Below are 14,859 nucleotides of genomic sequence, written 5' to 3'. Positions count from 1 at the left end.
GATTACCAAATTTCACCCCAAAATAGAAAATCACCATCATCTGGATATAGATTATATAGGTGGAGATAGCTGGTAATGGATATGCTGTTAATGGCTCCTCCTGAGCCACGAGTGGATTGCTTCTGGGCCCCCATTGGCTAGTTTCTTAGTATGAGCAGTCTAATCCTCTGATTGGGGCCAAGCTTCTTTATACTTCCTCATCTCTCCTCCCTACAGCTCCATCAAAGTGCTGATCATTGGTACATGTCTGTTTGAGTGAAGTAGAAGGAGGAGGAGGAGGAGAAAGAAGGGAAGAGGGGAAAGAAAGGAAGACTGTTATATTTAACGTAGGTTGTTGTAAATAGCAGACTAATGCCTGTTTTATCTTTCTTCACTTTAATCACAATCAGAAAATAACAAAAGGAACTTTAGAATACATCCCATGCCTTGAGAATCTACGTGTAGATAAGGGCTGTTTTGAAAGGCTTTGACTGCTGTGCCCAGTCATATGAATGCCTCATTTGAGCAAGGGAGAAGCATGGGATTCCACCACCAGCAGGGTACAGGACAGTGAAATGATGGCAGTCAGAGAAGAAACTAACAGTACAGACCATTTGGGAGACAACTGTAATAATATAGCCAGGAAAGGTGATGAAACCTTAGCTATCCAGTGGGGATTGAGAAGACAAAATTTGGACTTAAGCGGGGATGGGAGGATGAAAAAGGGAAAGCAATCAAATATGACACTGAACCAATCAGCAACTATTTGTGGACTTGAGAAGAAAGCTTATACATAAAAAGTGGAAGACTGGGGTTTCAGTTGTGTCTAGGGAACTGACACTGAGTAATTTTGGAAGTGTAATTTAGGAATAATAAAGGAGAAGGAAGTGCTAACTCATTTGAAAATCTTATATTTTAAAAGACACCATGGGGGCCGGCCCGGTGGCTCAGGCGTTTAGAGCTCCATGCTCCTAACTCCAAAGGCTACCAGTTCGATTCCCACATGGGCCAGTGGGCTCTCAACCACAAGGTTGCCAGATCAACTCCTCGAGTCCCCCAAGGGATGGTGGGCAGCGCCCCCTGAAACTAAAATTGAACACGGCACCTTGAGCTGAGCTGCCGCTGAGCTCCCGGATGGCTCAGTTGGTTGGAGCGCATCCTCTCAACCACAGGTTGCTGGTTCGACTCCCTCAAGGGATGGTGGGCTGTGCCCCCTGCAACTAGCAACGGCAACTGGACCTGGAGCTGAGCTGTACCCTCCACAACTAAGACTGAAAGGACAACAACTTGACTTGGAAAAAAGTCCTGGAAGTACACGCTGTTCCCCAACAAAGTCCTGTTCCCCTGTCCCAATAAAATCTAAAAAAAAAAAAAAAAAAAAAAGACACTATGATAGTCATAATGCATTAATACAAATCTGAATGAATAAGAAAAGTGAAAAAGTGTAGGTAAAATGATATTGGTATTACATAACTTAAAGAGAAGGAAAAAAAATGTATGATATTGAAGACCTTCAGTTTCTTTCCTTTTTAATAAAATAAAGTTCCTAGTTAGACCATAGAGAAAGAAAAATCGGTGATCAGAAATTAAGCAATGGCAGAATTTCACAAATGTGAACAGATATTTATTAAATCATGACATGTATCTGCTCACTACTTTGATAACATAGATCTATCCTATTTTTAGTCCTGAATAATTTAAAAAATTACTCAACATTAAATATTTAACCTATTTAAAATTATCCTGTCCTAAATATATCAATTAAATGCATACATTATATGCAAGATCACTTTTATTAAACCAAATTAAATATTGAACTAAATTTAATAATTAAACTGGATTTTATATTAAATCAATTTAACACACAGTGTAAAAAGTTCAATTTGTGCAAGAAAGAAAGGGTAACAGAAATAAATATTAGATAAATTGAAAGGAAGAAATGATTATAAATTTAGTTAATAAAATATCCAACATGTACATTTTTAAGGCAATATTTACGGTATATGTATGTGTGCATCACTGTACTGATGTATGTAAAGATTTATATTTTTTTTTACTAAAGCGAACCTTTATTCCAGAGATCTATATCAAGATATTCATAACTTCCTAGAATTTTCAGGCACCACCACAGTATGTATTTCCCCTTGTAAAATTCAGTCAAAGGAACTAGAAAAATTTAAATTACCTCTTCAGCCCCAATGAGAACTACCATGTTCAAAACAAAAGATGAGTTGAGATTGTATCTGAGCAATAAACTAGCCTCATTTACTCTCCAAGTTTATTCATTCATTGAAAAAAATATTAATTGACCACTAAATTGTGCTGGGCACTGTTCTGGGTGCTGAGGATACAGAAATGAGTGAAAGGAAAAAAAAAAAAAAAAAAGAAAAAGTCCCTGCTCCTAAAGAGATTCATTCTAGTGGGGACAGGAGAGGGAGAACCAAGCAAATGAGCACATAAGGTGTCAGCAATCTGAAGAAAACGAAAGCCAGGTATGGGGAATAGAGATTGGCAGGGAAATGGATATGTTATTTTGGGTGCTAAGGGAAGGCCTTTCCAGGAAGATACTTGGCCATGAGAACAAGGAGTGTTTCTGACCTGGAAGAAGAGTTGTTCATGCTTACAGCTGAAGGCAAGCGATTCCTCACATTTTTACCAGACTTCCAGGGGAATATTAAAGCTGAACATTCAATAAGTTTTAAAGATCATACTCACAGAAATCCAAAAAGCTCTCGAAATCCTAAACTCTCATTCAATTGCCAATTTAAAAATAAGTTCTTAGATACACAGGCCCTTAAAATTGAAAGCACAATTGTTTATACAGAATATTTAATCAAGGCTGGACTCCAATAGTGATATATAAGATCAGTGCTATCTTCTGTTTAACTTAAGGTAAACTACAACCTGCAGGCCATAACTTTTTAAACATGTAACAGTCCTATTTTCTACCTTTGCAAGAAGGAAACATCAAACATGATAGGAACTTCTTTGATGATTGAAAAGCTTTCAGGGCCTTGGAGTCTTCCCTTTGAACACTAATTCTCACTTGGCTTGCACTACCTGCAGAAGTAAGAGATGTAGGAAATTACACTGAATTTATACTAAACGCAAGACATTAGTTGGAAGTTTGGGGATAAAACTCTAAAATAAAGCTGATTTTTATAAAACCAATTTCAGAAAAATTTCTGAATTTTACTATTGGGATCTATGGTTACTTCGGTTCTAGTGAGTTGATTTCATTATAAAACAATTACCTGATTTTATAATTTCCATTTCTGAAAACTTTAAATTTTATAAAAGGAATCAAGCCAACACGATTGAGCTTAAATAGTAGGAAAGTCGGGTGGCTCAATATTTGACACGTATTCTACTTTCCACTTCATTATCATAGCTCGGCAAACTCATACTTGCCTCTCTGTCTTACATAAGTAGAACAGTAAAAGTTAAAACTGCACTCTCTTGGGTAAGCTCAGTCAAGAGCTATCATCTGTGAAACTTGCTTTCCCAGTAGATGCCTCCTTCCCATAGTCATGACATTTTATCTAGCAAAATATCTCTGTACCAGCTATTTGGTAGTTTTGTTTGTCTGTCCCTAAGTAAAAGAGTGAGAAACCAAATTTATTCCAGCCAAATAACAACCACTTGCCTTTTCAACTTACTGTTATCACTATAAGTTTCTTAAGGTCTCAGAAAAAAAGTATTGTTCTTTTCTGGTCTCCTATACTTTGAGTCTAGTGTGCTATAGGTACTCTCAAAATTGAATTTCATTGAACTGGACCAAAATACTTAGAAGCACATCCACCGCTACCTCTTAAATCCCCATAGATGTCCCCAACATGATTTTGGCTGAACTTCAGTCAAAAGCATTTCTCTTATTGTATGTATCATAGTAATCACTATTTTATCTCAATTTTTAAAAATAATAATAATGAAGTAGTAAAACATGTCCTAAATCTAAATATACCTTAGTTACTGCTCCCAAAAGTCTTTTCTTCTGTTTCATTTCACTTGACTTACCTTGCAAGGAATAAACTGCATACTTGTCTATAACTTCCATTCATGTTTTCCACTGCAGTCTCTTGGTTAAGCTCCATTTATGAGAAAATAAGACAGTTTAAATTACACTTAGGTGATTTTCCAGAATAATCTTGATACTAACTTATTCCCAAAAGAAAAAAATTTAAAAAAGGATTTTATTCAGAATTACATTGTAGTATCTTTGACTATTGTCATGCACATATTTTAAAAAGATGGCTTCCATGTGCTGTTTTCTTTTATTGTATTTTTGTAACATGCAAGACAAAATTGTGCACATAGGTACTAAAACACAAAAGAAAGATTTAGTCATGCAACTTTGAAATGAAAATAATTAGCTCTCCTTTGGAGTTTTTAAAAAAACTATTAATTACGCTATTTGATGACCTTTTCATAATACTTTACTACCATCTAGCAGTGACCAACATTGCTTTTAATGCAAAATTCTTATTTTAATAGAAAATGAGAAATTTGAACTTGTTATGCTCTGATTTTAACATAAGTCACTGATTGGAGGACAAGTGAAACAAGTTTGGATACATATGTAGGCTAGGACTGGCTTTTCTTTTCTTTTGTTTTTTTTCAATTTTCACTAGTCGATTTAAAAGGAAAGTTGGGTCAGAGTCGTGATTTTCCCTTGAAAATGGGAAAATGGCTTATGGACATAGAGTGGGTAGAGACAGAATACTGATTCAATAATTGGACACTTAAAGTCATTTACTAAGCTGACTTTTAATAATTCTCTACCAGTATCCACATGCTGTTGTTTATGTGAGGTCTCTACATTCCTTTGCATGAGCCTAGATTTCTGGCAAGTCCCAAGATTATGTCCTGCAAAGACTTCATTGTCTTACCCAATCCCAGCAATTATTTTTCAAAGAACAAAGTCACAGTTACATTACTGCCACAAAAGTGCTGCAAGGAAGAACATATAAGATATTTCAAACATCAGCAGCAGAATTCTTCTCCCTTAAGGGTGGTATTGAATCATTGCAGTGGATTCTCCACACCGTCCCTTAAATAGGTTTACACGTCCACAACTTTTTCCATGACTTCAGAGGTCCTCTGCTAGAGGCAGAGAGTATCTCTCTGTCCTACCGATGTTGGAATTGATATGACACACGTGGTCAAGGGAAGGTGGGAGAAGTGAGAATGTGCCAGTTCCAGGCAAAGGCCACAAAAGACATAAGTATTTCTGCTTATCTTTATTTACTCCAGCAATTCAGTCCTGAGAATAAATCACGTGTAGCTGCCGATCCATAAGGAATAAAAATGTATATGAATACTAGATTTCTCAGGGTGATCACTTTGTAAGTTATATAATGTCTAATCACTATGTGGTGCACCTAAACTAATAAATTGTATGTCAATTGTAATTTAAAAAAACAGTAGCTAATTTAGTGATACAATAATATAAGGGTAGCCGGTGATTTTTATAATAAAAACTATGGCATTTTTCTTTATGTTACAGTTATTTCTTTATGAATGATCTCTGTGAATAGACCCAAAGTAAAGGGACTAAAATAGGTTTGATTAAAATACCCATCTAAGTATAAAACAAAGGCTTAGGTTATAGATTTACTTATCAACAAAAAATGTGAAGCTAATTGTTTTTCATCCTCCAGCATCTATAATTACTTTACAAGGTCCTCAGAAGTATAAATTAAGACAGACATGTTTGGCTGAAAGAATCTTTGAAAATTCTGTTTGCGTCGTAGTACAGTTAATGCCTAGGAATCGGGCAATGCCCCATCCCAACCTGACTAAAAATTTTGTTTTCTCAAAACTTGTATAACCTCCAAAATTATAACACCTTTTTACATCTCCTCTGATCATTTGATTCTTTTCTCCACACAAAACCTTGGTGTGAGTAAGAGGAGTAAACAGAGAAAAATCAGATGTTCACCTCTTCTTCTAAGGAGGCCCTGATTGTACTTCTGTAACTTTTATTATGAGCTCCTGAGAAAGAAAGACAAAGAAACAGACATTTCTTTTCTTTACTTTTTTTTTTGAGAGAGAATTTGTTCTATTTGTTCCTGAAAACCAACTGCAATCATATATACGGGCTTGTATCAGGGTTCTAGCCTTAAAATAAATGTCCCCTTTTGTTTACAAAACACTGTGAATATTTTGAGTTGTATTCCTGCTGCTTGAAATTAATCAATGGAGAAATTTGTTTCAGGAGTGAGGGTTGCAATTTACAAGGCCTAAAACCTGAAACTGGCTGAAGTAAGATTAGATAGGAAGCATCTAGAACTGAGTTCAATCTTTCTTATAAAAGAGAATTTCTTATTTAAACTGTCTTCTTCAGTTTCTTAGAGATTAAACCACATGTTCTAGAAGATTTAGAAGAAAATTGGCATAGAGTATATTTGCATTTCCTATAGAAACTATATCAAAGCCCGTCTTCGTAAAAATTGAAATGAAATAACAGAACTGTATCTATTTCTTACAAAAAGGCTTTTCTGCCATAGTCAGAGATCTTACTAGCACTGATGATATTTAAATGGTATTTAAAAAATAAAAAGCCTCCCTGAAACCTACAAATCTCAAACTCTATTGTGCCTTAAATCCAGAGAACAAATTGGGAGGCTGTCCCCAAACAGTGACAAATTTACACTAATGAAGACACCACTTAATGGTAGATTAGGAAAACGTGTCTCCCACTCTGTCTACACCAACCCATGGTTTCTTATTTAAGTTCTGAAGCAGGATTCCACTAATCAGATAGCAAATTTGATGTGTAGAATTCATAGGCCTGGTATCAGAATAAGAAGTCATTCTGATGTTGTGCAGTCTTGACTGTGGGCTTGAAGACGACACTCCACTGGCTAATCGACAGCTCCAAAACAAAATTGGGGGTTAGCCAACGATAGCTTGAAAACAAACCTCATGCACACTAGCTTGATTAAAAAATAAGGGAATGTTCTTGTACTATCATCCCCACTAACAGTCAATGCGCCACATAGGCCGCACAAGAATTCCTAACTCAACACTTCAGAACTGACCTTCAAAAACACTGAGCAAAGAGAATCCTCTCAGCAGAAAGAATTGGAGCAGCCAGCTTGACTGACAGCTGCCCTAAACTTAGAAAGTTTAGTTAACAGGCAAATCTCTCTTGATAGGCTCTGCAGCACTTCTACAAATCCACGAGGCCAGGTGAAGGAAAGACCGCATTGCACTAGGTCGCTCCTATGCTTAAGCCATGTAGAAAAATCCCTGAGGGCATGTTATTTACATAGGAAACCCAGACTTTTCATATGGATTCTGTTCCAGTCCCAAAACTGCAGTGTTTTCCAACCAAACTCCAAATGCTAAAGTTTCCCCAAAGTACAAATGCTTCAAGAGATATACTCATATTACAGTTTTGTGATGATATATTTGATACAAACCAGATCTAATCTTTTTCTGAATAATATTATAAAATGTATTTTTTTTCACATTATCAGTCATCATTTACTGAAGCTTTGTTCATTGATCCTTCCCATGTCTCTGTGTCTTATTTATAATTCTTGAATTACATCAATGTACATCATAGGTCCCTTTTATAGTTTACACATGTTTGATGCATCTGCTAAGTATTTCAAATTGTATTTAGTCTTTTGATTACATAATAGTGATGGAATATCACAAGCAATCTTTAACCTATAAATCAAGTATTCAAAGTCAAGTGAAATTTCTCTGTGGAGACATCTTACAGCCTGATTGTTCCTTTTTGAATCTTTTCTTTTTCATCAGAAATTTCTTCCATCATTAGTTTGCATTTTGGCCAAAGTGGGAATTTGAGATGTCATTAGATTTTATTTTCAATATGTTCTGGCGTCACTAGCAAACCAATATGAGAAAAGGCTTGGCTGAGAATCAATATAACCGAGATCCAGATTCAGCTGTCGCTCTGTGTAGGTCCTAAATCTTACACAAGAGACTTAACCATGTGTTCATGAGAAAAAGGGTGAAGGCTGAGAAATATCCTGGACATGAGACTTCTACCAGGACTAAGGAGCAACGAACACAAGGAATGCATGACTATTGACAAGTGAGGGCAGTATTGATGAGCTTGGTGGGACAGATCTTTTACAGTCGTTGGGGACGAATAGTTATATGGAAATACTCCTTGTTTTCTTTTGCCTCAGAGGACAGATGGCTGTTGCCTGTCAAACTTTGGACATTCTTATCCGCAGTGTTTCTGATACATATTAAAACATTGTGTTGCACAGTATGGCAATGAGAATAGGAGTCTATATGAAGACGTAAGAAATCAGTCTTGGACTAGGTTTGCATCCCAGAAATGGATAGTGAAGTCCGCAGTTTAAAGCTATTGTGATGGAAGTATTACCACAGGAAATATCACCATCGGAAATACTATTCAGAAATATTACCAAAGGGCAATGTATCTTAAGAGACTGTAGTAGAGAGAAGAGCAGAGGGTCTATAGGACAGTCTATGGGACTCTCATTAGAAAAGTTAAAAATTGGGCCGTCAAAAGAAGAGATGGCAATAAGAGAGCAACATGAGATTAATCACGCAGCAGAACAAAGACATGATCCTCTTATTTACAGGGGAGGCAAGCAGGGTTGGCCTATTGTTAGACATGATTATTCTTAGTGTGGCCTATGGTCCAAGTTCTTCCACTCAGATACTTATTCTAGAAGTAAAATACTGAAAACATTACTAAACCAAATCTCTCATGATGTTTTCTTCTATTTCCTCTTTCAGGTATATACTAGTTTGAAGGCAATCAATGCACCCTGAGCCAAGAGAAATGGGGGGAAAGTGGTTGTACCTGGTGTAATTCTTGCTGATTACAGAACAGTTGGGCCAATTCTGTGTGTCACAGAGTTACAGTGATTCTGGTAGGAGATTCCACGGCCTCATAAGAACTGAATAGTAATCAAAGAGATTTTCCTTCTTCTGTTAAACAAGAAAAAGTAGGAAGCTAAGAGATCAGGGGAAATCTTTCACCTGAGTGTTAAAGGGGACCAGTTTCCCATTAGCAGGCTAGTCCTGCTGGACCAGTTCATTAACCATGAATGCTTTGTTCCTTCCAGAGTGTTTTGCAGCCCTGATGAGTTTGGCTTTGAGTGCCTCCCCGGAGGAGGCAAGACTAAGTGTTGGGAACACAGCAGGCTAAGCCTATGTGTGCTAAGGAGAGTGTACAGTCGCTAATAAAGTGTTTGGATTTTTCTTTTCTTCTTTTCAGGTGCAGAAAACTCTGGGGACCCTGATGTGCTGCCGCTTGACTATTTTGATCTCTGTCAAAATCTATGCAGTTTCTGTGCAACTAAAAATAGGTCTTCAAGAGAATGTACTACTTGATATATATTCAGAGAATGTAGCAGGGAAAGGAGGATATTTCATTAAAAAACATTTTTAAATAACTGATCTCAGTGACCATATGCCAAAAAGATATAGAATCACAAGGTCTAAAATCGTTGCATAAGACATCAAGAGTCTCCCCTCCCATCTCATTCATAGTCACTATCTCAGAATGTAGCCCCCTACTGAACACATAGAAGAAGGATGAAGGAGGCCACACCTTCCAAGACTGCTCTTTTATTTTTGTCCATTCCTAATTATTTTATCACCTAACCACTGGTTTCAATTCTGCTATCTGGGGCCCACAACATAAATCTAATTTCTCAGCCACATTTATTTATCAAATTTGGGAAAACACTATATCCTATGTCAACTTTTGTTCAGACTAAGTAATCCCAATTCTTTTGGCATTTCTTATATGAAATACTATGTTATACAATTTCAAGTCTTAGGAATTTTGTGCTAGAATGTTTGTTAGGATGGTTTAGTTGCGATGGAAATAAAATGGAAACTAATTAGGCAAAGAGGGAAATGTATTTTACAAACACTGGATGTTTCACAAAATCCAACAATTTTGAATCAACTATCTTCTGGATATTCTTTTGACAGTACAGTTTCTTTTTTAAATGCAATGAGAATAGCCTCAATAATCTCTGACCAGTTCAAAGTAAACTTTACCCAACTCCTCTTTTCTAACCTGACTATGTCTACTAAAACAGCAGCTTTCAACCCAGGCAGTACCAATACAGAGGGTGTTATATGTAGAGGCATTCTCTCATTGCCTGAGTGTACTACTGGCATTACTGGGTTGGCACTAGGGATGTTAAATCTCTTGCCAAACAGAGACTATTCTGTACAATGAAATCACCCTGCCCAAATGCTAACAACAGGCCCTTGGACAAGCACTGTTAACATAGTCAAAGTTTTAGGAAGCCACACCACAGTTTCACATGAAATTTTACTAATTAAATATCTTTATCTTATACATTTTGCAGTTGTATTTTTCAAGATAAGTGTAGGCTTCATATTTATTTTAATTTAATTCACTCTTATTATTGTTCATCATGCACTCCAAGCTCCAAGCTGTTATTTACTATTATTACTTTTTTTTTTTTAATCTTGAGTAAGTCATAAGAGAGGTTACCTCATGGGCTGTAAATCAGACAGACATACGTTTAAGTACTGACTCTACCACTTTTAAGATGAATGACCTAAGACAAATTAACCTTTCAAATTATGTCTCTGCCAAGCGAGGATATAATGGTTAGCTTAGCACTTGGTTGTGCAAATAAAATGAGAGAGCCTAGGATAAAATTATTCAAAGCATGGTGGCAGTTATACTGGTAGCAATTATGATTATTCACAAATTTGATGAAAATGCCTTATATTAACTAACCACATTACTGATACAAATGTTATCATATACCTGTATCCTGTCCACTGCAGGCTTCTGTTTAGAATGATCTTACTCCATTAATCACCATCCCTAGAAGACATGCTTACATAATAGGCAGCAGTTATGTTGTCAATTATTTTTAACATCTTAGGTCATAAATTGTCCAATTGATGTGGTTTCTTGAGCTTCACTTCCACCTCAATCATGCCTGACAGTTTTAAGAGAACCCTCTAGAAAGAAGCAAAATCTGTTTCATCAAGTAATTCAGGATTGACGATTTTCCCAACACATGGCTTATTAGAAAACTTGCAAGTTAAAAAAAAAAAATTCTGTTCCAGCATATACTTTAAAGTATTCCCAGAAATCCTAAAATTTAGGCATAATTATAAACTCTTCAAATACAATCTTCAAATGCAATAATTTATATTCCCACATCAAAGTTTATCAGCTAGGCAATTATCTACAGATCCAAATAAATGATTAAATTCACCCAAGCCCTGAGGCAACATAGATCGTTGCTAGAAAACATGGTTCTCCTTTAGCTTGGGATCTAAATGAAATAGACATATGTTAAATATGTTTTGTTTTTTTTTTAGAAAAAAAGAAGAGACCTATAAAAGTTGCTCAGATTTGAGGAAAAATAAAATGAAGAAAACATTTAGAGATCCAAGTGTATCTCTGTGTCCTGACTTGGTATTTTTGAACCAATGAGAGGGTTTAATTTGGAAGAGCCATATGAACAGTAGGCTCATGGCAGGTTTCCTTAACCCTCCCATGGATAGAAATGCTGGGCCTGCACCAATGATCTCATCTTTTATGAGTAGCCCCGTTTGGGTTGTACAGGGACTTGTGCTGTTTCCAATGGCCTGAGGACATTATACTACAGCACACACAGGCTGTAAACACAACTTACTAAACTGTTTGAAGGTCTGGCCTGGGGCAGGGAGGAGGTTGTGGGAGCAGGCTTTCTTACCACTTTGCAAGTGCCTGCACGTGCGTGCTATCCCCATAGGGAGGCACTGAAAGGCACTGAAAGCTGCCTAGACCCGCAGCTGTCTAGGAAAAAAAAACATGCCCAAGAGCTACGGATGCCCTCAGGTAATTCCAATGCTCCTTTCCATGATAGTGTTGCTCTCATTTAAATTGTGCAGGAATCCATCAAACAATACATACTGAAAAGCTTCCATGTGTTGTGCTCCTGGTTAGGCAGTTACAAAATCCAAAGTGTCATTGTTGCCCACAGGTTAGTGAAATAATGAAAGATTTCATGGTCTTCCATAATAAAAACACATATGCTCTGCCTCTACCACATCAACTTATTCTTTCTGATATGTATAGTATTTTTTCCTTTTAAATTTTTTAAATTAAATTTATTAGGGTGACATTGGATAATGAGATGTAAGTTATCATCTGTATATTGCATTGTGTGCTCATCACCCAAAGTTTAGTCTCCTTGCGGAGAGTAATAGAGTATTAGAGCTGAAAAGGATGATTTCACAGTTAACAGCTGTAGTTCACTTTGTCAGATCCATATTCAACTAATAATTATTGAGGGTCTATCGAGGGCTTATTTCTAAGTATACTTGCTTTATTTAATTTTCCGCACAAATCTATGATACAGATTGTTTGAATTTTCATTTAATGAATAAAATAGAAAGAAACAAAACAAAACTGTTCAGGTCAGCAAAGGAAAGAACCTTGGCCAAGATCGCACAGTAATATTTCTAGATTTTAATATCCACTGCTAAATGATATTAAATTTATATATACATATACACATATTTTATATACATACATATATAAATAAAATATTTTCACATGATGATTTAAAACAGGTTTAAAATGTTAAATACACATATATATGACAATTAAGTTCACTAATGTGTTGCAAAGATGTTGCTAACCTTTTTTTATATCAGAGGTATTATTCGTTATGAATTTGTATCAACTAGACAAACAGTTAACCGAGTTTACTACTTGGAAGTGCTGAAAAGGTTGAGTGAAAAAGTTTGACGACCTGAACTTTTTGCCAACAATTCACAGTTCATGCATCATGACAATGCACCAGCTCATATAGCATTGTCTGTGAGGGAGTTTTTAGCCAGTAAACAAATAACTGTATTGGAACACCCTCCCTACTCACCTGATCTGGCCCCCAATGACTTTTTTCTTTACCCGAAGATAAAGCAAATATTGAAAGGAAGGCATTTGGATGACATCCAGGACATCAAGGGTAATATAACAACAGCTCTGATGGCCATTACAGAAAGAGTTCCAAAATGCTTTTAAGGGTGGACTAGCTGCTGGCATTGGTGCATAACTTCCCAAGGGGAAGTGACCATAGTGATATTCAGCAATGAGGTATGTAGTCTTTTTTCTAGGATGAGTTCATGAACTTAATTGTCAGACCTCATATATTTTAAATTCTGCATATTGCTTAGTACATATTACTGTTAAGATTATTTGAAATAGTAATTATAGTAGTAACTGACTGTACATAGTGTTTTAAAGTTTTCAGAGTATTTTCACATGTATTGTCACATTAAATGCCAATGAAAATAATATTAGTAATAGTAATTATTATTTTTTTCAGGAATTTTGCTAAACGTTTGGGGATATATAAGTTAATCAAAGCAGATTTTATTTTCACATTTTGCAGATGATGAAATTGAGAACCCGAGATCTAAAATAACTTACCCAAGATGACAGGGCAAATAAGCAGCAGGACTCGCCAGGGCTCAAATCCAAATCTTCTGGCTCCAAAGCACATGTGCACTGAATATATGTGTGAGTAGAAATTTGACATGTTATGGAATTTATATACTTGATCACCTTCCCCAGCTAGCATGAAATGTATCAGAAATTATTATAAACCTGAAAAATAGCTTGTACCACTGAAATATTGGAGAAAATGTTTAAAACTCAACAATGGCATGGGTCCTAGAAATGGCAGTGTCTTGTACACAGACGTTAGTCATGAACTTTCTGTTCAGGACTGGGAGCAATAATGCTCTGAGTCAGGTTAATTGTCGGCATGTGAAACCAACCCAGAGCCATGTATCCCCCCATGCCACCTCCACAGGATGTTAGGAATTAAACACATTTTTGTTCATTGTTTCTTTTTATGATATTAAATCACAAAATATTGTACAAACACGCAACTGAAAGCATAACATATTATTTGTTAAGATATAAACTACTTCAATGCATAAACATCAGAATATAAGTACTGTCTAACGAAGCCTCGGTTGCATTTTTATATTGGCTAACAAAAACATTAAATGCTCAGTGCTTGAAACTATGATTTGGAAAATTGGGTAACTTCTTAACAAGGTCAAGTAACTAGTTTAATCATGGCATGATCACAGCAACATTAAAATGTTAGTTAATGAAACATCTATCATAAAAGAAGCCTCATGTATTGTACTCATAATCTGCATTGAGCTATTTGCATAGAGAGATTATTTGAACAAAGATTTTAGAGGATCATTCTAACATTGAGAAAGAAAGAAAAATGAAATAACATTTAAATAAATACCTGGCCTGGCCTGGCAGGCAAATTGAGCAGGAATAAAGTAGTTGCACAGACTGTGCCTTCTGAAATCTGGCCATGATTTGCTTGGAACTGCATCTGTGTTTTGATGGCAAATTCACAGGGACAGAAGACAGAGTAACTGCAAGCGTGGCTTTTCTTTTCTAATAACCTGTGCTCTGCTCTAGGATTCGTGACTTCTGTCGTGGTGGCAGGGTTTTATATTTTACAGAGTGAGATCATTTTAAAACTACTGTCATGCAGGCAATTAAGATTAAACTCAATTCCCCTTCACACTCCCTAGTACTATGCTTCTGTATCCAAAAGATAAAAACTTGAGAAATGGCTCACCGGGACGGGCCAATGGGCCTGGAGTCCAGGACTCCATTTCTGACAGTGATGGCAAAGGGTTTTCTAGAGGATTGCATGGCTGCTCTCCATGACATTAGCCTGAGGAAATGGGGGGTGTATATTAAGAACACCTGAGGACCTTTGCTAATGTGTTATGGGTCTGACATCTAAGGATTTATCTAAATCCTTTGTGAACTACATTTTTTTGGCCTCTGATGCTTTTGTTGTGTTAGGCAGCATTGAACTAGGA

The sequence above is a fragment of the Rhinolophus sinicus genome, linkage group LG05 (genome assembly GCF_036562045.2).
Source record: "Rhinolophus sinicus isolate RSC01 linkage group LG05, ASM3656204v1, whole genome shotgun sequence".
Classification (NCBI taxonomy): Eukaryota; Metazoa; Chordata; class Mammalia; order Chiroptera; family Rhinolophidae; genus Rhinolophus; species Rhinolophus sinicus.
The sequence above is the reverse complement of the archived record's forward strand: the minus strand, read 5'-3'. Positions refer to the sequence as shown.